We start from the raw sequence: 6589 nt of genomic DNA on the forward strand, positions 1-6589 counted from the left end.
TCTTGTTCATCATCATCACTGAGCATAGTCGCAGGCCAGGGTTGTGCCAGGCATGCACACTGTGTCTTTAGTCCCTGTGTTCCAAGCATTGGCAACAGAATATACACCATCTTTCATGTTAAACTCCTTTTGAAAACCTTCCGCACAAACGCCTCTGTTCACAGTTGCTGGCATGCTGTTCAAGAAAATGTTTTTATATTTATACTTCATTGATCTAAGGATACCCTAGTCACATGGCTAAATTAATGAAGTCACATTTGGGGGAAAGTACATAGCATAAACATTATTTCTTATGATAATTCCAGCTGAAGGATGAGCAGGACAATTTTCAAAGTATAACAAAATCTTGCAGTTGTTACCCAGTCCTGCTTCCCTGCAATGAGCACATCCCGCTGGTACAAATTGTTTGTGAAACCAATTAGAAAAGATGTCCCTGGTGATCCATGCCTTTTAGTTAGCATAATAATGGACTGGCAAAAAAAATCATACCTTGAAAACAGCAAGGACTCAATTACCGATCACAGTAAGTTTACAAATATATGTGCCTGCTGCATTAACACATCCCAGCTCAGTTATTCTGTCTTTGGCATCCTTAATTTCTATAGGGGCTGTTTCTTCAACTATAGTCAGTATCTTTCTGGGGCAATAACACCAAAATAGTGATACTTCATTAGTATTATAGACTTAATCTGTCTTCAGAATTTCATTATGGGTGACCTTGGCAAACTCATCAATGAATTTCTCCACTGTTTCATAATCAGCAGATGTTTTTTCACCACAAATCTTTAAAATTTAATTCTATGTCTTTTTAAAAATGTCTGCAATCAGCCTGTTGAATATAGTTCGCTTCAATGTTCAGTTTGTTCTAATAGATCTTTGCTTGTTTTATGATCAGTATACCCTTAAGTGGCATGTGTTCATCGTGACACTGATGGAGTCACTCTTCTAATACACAATCAAAATCTTCATTTTTTAGCTTTATGCAGTGTTTTTCTATTTTTCATTAACTTCTGCTAATCACTTGCAGCATAAAACCTCAACAGTTTATCATTCTGTTTCTTCAGGTAACATATGGTTGTCCTTCTGACACTACACTCTTCTGTGTTTCACATTTATATTACTGTCCACTTTCTCCAACAGCTTGACTTTCTGTGCTACAGGTAAACATAAATCCTTCCTCGTTTTTTTATCACTGTTAACCATAGGGGTATCTACAGGCTTATTTCAACATTTTAAACAATATCCTTCTACTACAGAACAGAGAATACGCAAAAAACACAGTGAGTAACGAATATAAGTCTTGGACCCATGTGAGGCATCTTAGGGAACCTGCCATTGGTGCATCCAGCCTGCACATGAGCCATTTTATTATTCTTTGTAGTGTACTTGTGTAGAGGAATCAGGGAGGGCATAGAAAAATATATCACAGCTGAAGACGGCTGAGAGGGTCTTTTTTCCTTTGGGGATGCTGAGGAAACTGTGTACACTGTGCATTGTACAACTATGTTTTGACTGTGACCTATCAAATGAAGTCAGGTCTGGAATTTTCCACTTGCAGCGTCATGTCAGCCCTCAAAAAGTCTCAGAGTATGGAGTATTTCAGACTTCAAATTTTTGGATTAGTGATGTTAAAATATGTATAAATATTCAGGTATTTTTAGGAATCAGTCAAGCATATATCGAAACACATTTAATAATGAGTTCTAATGATCTATCCACTTGAAGCTTCCAAAGCTATCTCAATGCTTGCATTATTTTATTCACTTATTATTTATGGGGCTCTTATGTATTAGGCATAGTATGAAGCTTTAAAGAAACAAGTAAAAAATGTGTTGTTCCTGTCCTCAGGGATTTCACTTGCCATTTAATAGTATCTTTAAATACAAATCTCTGCTTTTCTCTTTGTCATTTTAAAATAATTTGTAACACATTTTCTGTTTATTGGGACTTGCATTCTTTGCAATATATTAGACTAATTTGATACTCTGAACAAACTTTCTGATGAAAATAGCTAAAACATTATGTATGAGTGTGTGTATGTGCGCGGGTGTGTGTGTGTGTTTTAGACAGTGTCTCACTCTGTCACCCAGGCTGGAGTGCAGTGGTGCAATCTCAGCTCACTGCAGCCTCCACCTCCCAGGTTCAAGGGATCCTCCCACCTCAGCCTCCCAGTAGCTGGGACTACAGGTGGGTGCCACCTAGGCCAGCTAATTTTTGTATTTTGTTTGCTAGAGACAGGGTTTTGCCATGTTGCCCAGGCTTGTCTCGAACTCCTAGGCTCAAGCCATCCACCTGCTTTGGCCTCCCAAAGTGCTGGGGTTATAGGTGTGACCCTGATCTGTATTCATATATTTAGAATGTTTTAAGTACATCACTAATGTGGCAAAAAAGCATGTGATATGTCAAAGCCGAAACAAAGTGATATTGGAAGATGAGAGGCAAGAAAGTACAGAAGCCAGCTTTAACCCTGAGGGAATCCACTGAACCCTGGCAAACTTGAACGTATAGAAGACTATGTATGGCACATAAGAAAGTAGACAAAACCTACAGCACATGCAAAGTAGAAAGTCCAATTGTAGTCTCCCATGTAAGGCTGAGGCCCTCTGGGGATATAATTTCCTCTCAGAAGTGGACAGGAAGGAGACTTCTCTTTTCACTTTTGCACTGGGTGGAGGAGAAAGAAAAATCTCTTTAAGGACTTTGGAACTATAATCTTGACCCAAGTTCGAACTTTCTGTGTGGTCAAAAAAAAAAAAAAAAAAATTCCAATGGAAATTTTAATATAACGTGGTCCGGATTTTAGTGCCTATGCCTAGGTGATATGAAGTCAATTAAAATCTTCCCAGTAAAAAATTCAATTTCAACATGACCTAAAAGAATTCTACCAGATAACAATCCAAGGGATATGAGCTAATAGCCAATAATTGCAAATACACAGGTAAACAAAGAACCATGAATAAGAACCAGCAGAAATAACATTGCAGAATCAGATAAAAAACTCTAAGTATTGGAATTATCAGATGCTAAACATAAACTAAGAATGTCTGATATGCTTGAAGGAGAGAGGTTTAAAAATATAAGCATGAAACAAGACTGTAAAAAGGATCTGAAGAGAAATAACTTGAAAATTAAAGTGACAACAAAGTAAGTGAAATTAAACATTAAGTGAATTAAATAGCAGATTAGAAAGAGGTGAAGAGATACTTGATGAAAGGATGATCAGATCAAAGAAATTATCCCGAATGTTTCTGAAAGATACATATTGAAAATATGAAAGAAAGATTAATAAAATTAAAGGGCAAAATGAGAAGGTCCAACATACTCTAATCAGAATTCCAGAAGGAAATAACAATGAGAATGAGGAAGAAACAATATTTGAAGGGATTATAATGAAGAATTTTCCAGAAAGATGCCCACTCAGACCTGAACAGTATAGACAATAATAAATCTATATCTAGAAATATAATCATAAAATTTTAGGGCACTGAAGACAAAGGTGAGGTTAAAAAAGCAGCCTGTAAGAAAAGTTTAACTTGGGCTTGGTTTTTCACCTCAAAATAAACTGATAGTAAAAGTTTTTCCCCAAAAAATGTTATTTTAGTAGATTTTAGTAAAGTGTTTTTATAAATGAATGAACTATAAGCAACAGATTGAAGATTCCAAAATCTGTGTTTTTAAATATCAGGTATGCAAACAAAATGAAATTCCTGATAGCAGCATTTGACATGTTATTCACTTTGAAAATTGGATAAGAAGAAAAGTTATGTTGCTGAAATTTTGATCAAGCCTGTATCGTTATAATAGATCCATAGCTAGCCTCTCAGGCTTTAAGCACTGCACAGTGCTACCAGAATAATTTACCCTAATTATTACTTTTGTCTTGTTGCATGGCTGATTAGATACTTTCAAAGATTATGGACTTCTGAACACATCACATCAAAACACCTCCCAGAGCTATGGAACAGCAGTACTGATAAGTGGCTGCACCCCACAGTTGGTTGGATGTGGGTTTAATTTTACACATACATGACCTGGAAAAGTTCATAATGTATTTTTAATCCTAACTTTTCTAATCTGCAAAATGGAAATAATAATAGCATTTAAAATCTCTTTTAAGGATTAAAAAATATAATGTATGTATCAAGTGCTTTGCATAGCACTGGCTCGGAATAAATTATCACTGAAGTTGGCTATTGCTATTAGGTAATCATGCTAATATTAGACAATGAGTCTAAGAATCATTTTTTTTCTTCTACTGCCATCAGCCCACATCTTTCTTTCTCTCAGACCTTGCTGAGGTCCCACAGCATCAGCCATCATGCCAAGACCAGCTTGGTCATGGAGACCCTAACCCAGCGGTGCTAGAGGAATTAAAGACACACACACAGAAATATAGAGTGTGGAGTGGGAAATCAGGGGTCTCAGAGCCTTCAGAGCAGAGAGCCTAGAACAGAGATTTACCCACATATTTATTGACAGCAAGCCAGTCATAAGATTTACTAAAAGTATTCCTTATGGGAAATAAAGGGATGAGTCGAAATAAAGGGATGGGTCTAGCTAGTTATCTGCAACATGAACATGTCCTTAAGGCACAGATCGCTCATGCTGTTGTTTGTGGTTTAAGAACGCCTTAAGCAGTTTTCTGCCCTTGAGGGGGCCAGGTGTTCCTTGCCCTCAGTAAACCCACAATCTTCCAGTGTGGACGTCAAGGCCATCATGAGCATGTCACAATGTGGCAGAGATTTTGTTTATGGCCAGTTTTGGGGCCAGTTTATGGCCAGATTTGGGGGCATGTTCCCAACAGCATCACCTAGAAATCTGTCAGAAATATAAATTCTTGGATGTCATCCTAGACCTACTAAATCAGAAAATCTAGAAGTGAGGCCCAGCAGTCCAAATTTTAACAAGAGCTCCAGGTGATCCTGATGCACATGAGTACCACTGTTCCAACCACTGTACCTGTAGCTCAGTTGTTCTCAGTGAGGAGCTTTTGTAAACATGTAGAGAAGCTTTTGGTAGTCAACAAGCTTGATGATTCCTACTGGCAGTTACTGGGGATAGGGATGCTAAAGGTCCACAAATATCCTAAACCTTCACCTTCCTCTGCACCTATTGAAATTCTGCATAATTTCTGAGGCTTGGCTCCTTTGCATTTCATCTTCTTTATCCATTTTAGCCCAGACCATTATCTCTCTTAGGACATAGCTACATGTATTACGTATAGTTAATATTATCTCATTTGCAATATTCTCAAAGAAGAAATCCATTACTTCTTTTTAGGTAGGCAGCATTAGTTTATTGGCTAAGAACATAGACTAGGGAGCCAGAGTGCCTGGGTATGAATCCTAGCTCTGTGACTCCTTTAGCATGTAAACGTGGGTTTTGCTACTTACCCCCTCTAAGCCTTATCTTTCTCATCTGTATAATGGGATCATAAGAGTACATACAGCAAAGGGTTGTTGTGAGGATGAAGCCTTTAGAACGGTGCTTGGCACAAAGTAAGCACTATACACGTGTTGGCTGTTATTATTCTTTCTGCCCCTAAGCACATAATGTGAGGAATTTACTATTAATACATGCCTCATACATTTCACTGATTAATTGACTGGTCAAAGAATCTCCAAATTTATTCCCAGTTCAACTTTCAAATGTTCATTAGACAACTCAAGGAAGTCATAATCACCAACTTTAAATTCAAAAAGCACTGCTATATGGAAGGAAAAATTGGCTTATTCGTTATTGTTTTAAAACATAAGGTTTGAAACTAAAGTTTTATAAAGGGCAACAGAGTGCATTTGCCCTGTGTGTCCCTGCTGTTATCTCTTCCTCCTGTTCCTGCAACAGTGGAGGTCAAGGACTTGGAAATTTGGGATCCCAGCCATCTCTTTCAATTTCTTTCTACTTGAGAGATATAAATGAGAACACAATCATATTTCCAGAGCCTCTGAGATTCTTTCTATTTGATTCATGTTCTTCTTAAAGGTTTTGCTCAAAAAGAGGCTTGTTTCCTGCCAATTTCTGATGGCTGCCCTCCATTACCTGCCCTTTTGTTTCCCAGAAGCCCATAGGCCATTAGCCTAAGTATGCATCACTGGCAGGGGCCCTACATTTGGCGGCACTAAGCACAGCAAGGGCAGATGAAATGCACCTTGGAGGCTGCCCATCCAAACATGGAGAGCATCCAAGGCTTGAGGTGATGACATAGCCTGAGGTGGAACGAGTACATAGGGCTTTCAACAGTTATGTAATAAGGGCAGGAGGAGGAGGTGGCGCATGAATGTAAAAATGAAACACCCCACAAGTAGGCACTGGTTTTGTGAGGAAGCCTGAGAGTAAGAAAGGTGATTTAGGCTTTATATTGCATGTGATGTTGCACCAACAAAGGTGGCCAAAAACCAATGAGGAAGGAAAATACTGGTTTTACAACTCTTACCAATGGCATGAAGGAAAAGAACAGAAGACTATGCCTTTTATCTATTATCTGTGAGACTCCCTAAAATTAAATTCTTACTTCACTAGGTAGTCATTTCAAGCAGCAAATTAGTTCATAAAGTAATCTGATAAATAAACATCTTGGAAAACATTTATG

Source organism: Pongo pygmaeus, chromosome 9, assembly GCF_028885625.2.
Source record: "Pongo pygmaeus isolate AG05252 chromosome 9, NHGRI_mPonPyg2-v2.0_pri, whole genome shotgun sequence".
Classification (NCBI taxonomy): domain Eukaryota; kingdom Metazoa; phylum Chordata; class Mammalia; order Primates; family Hominidae; genus Pongo; species Pongo pygmaeus.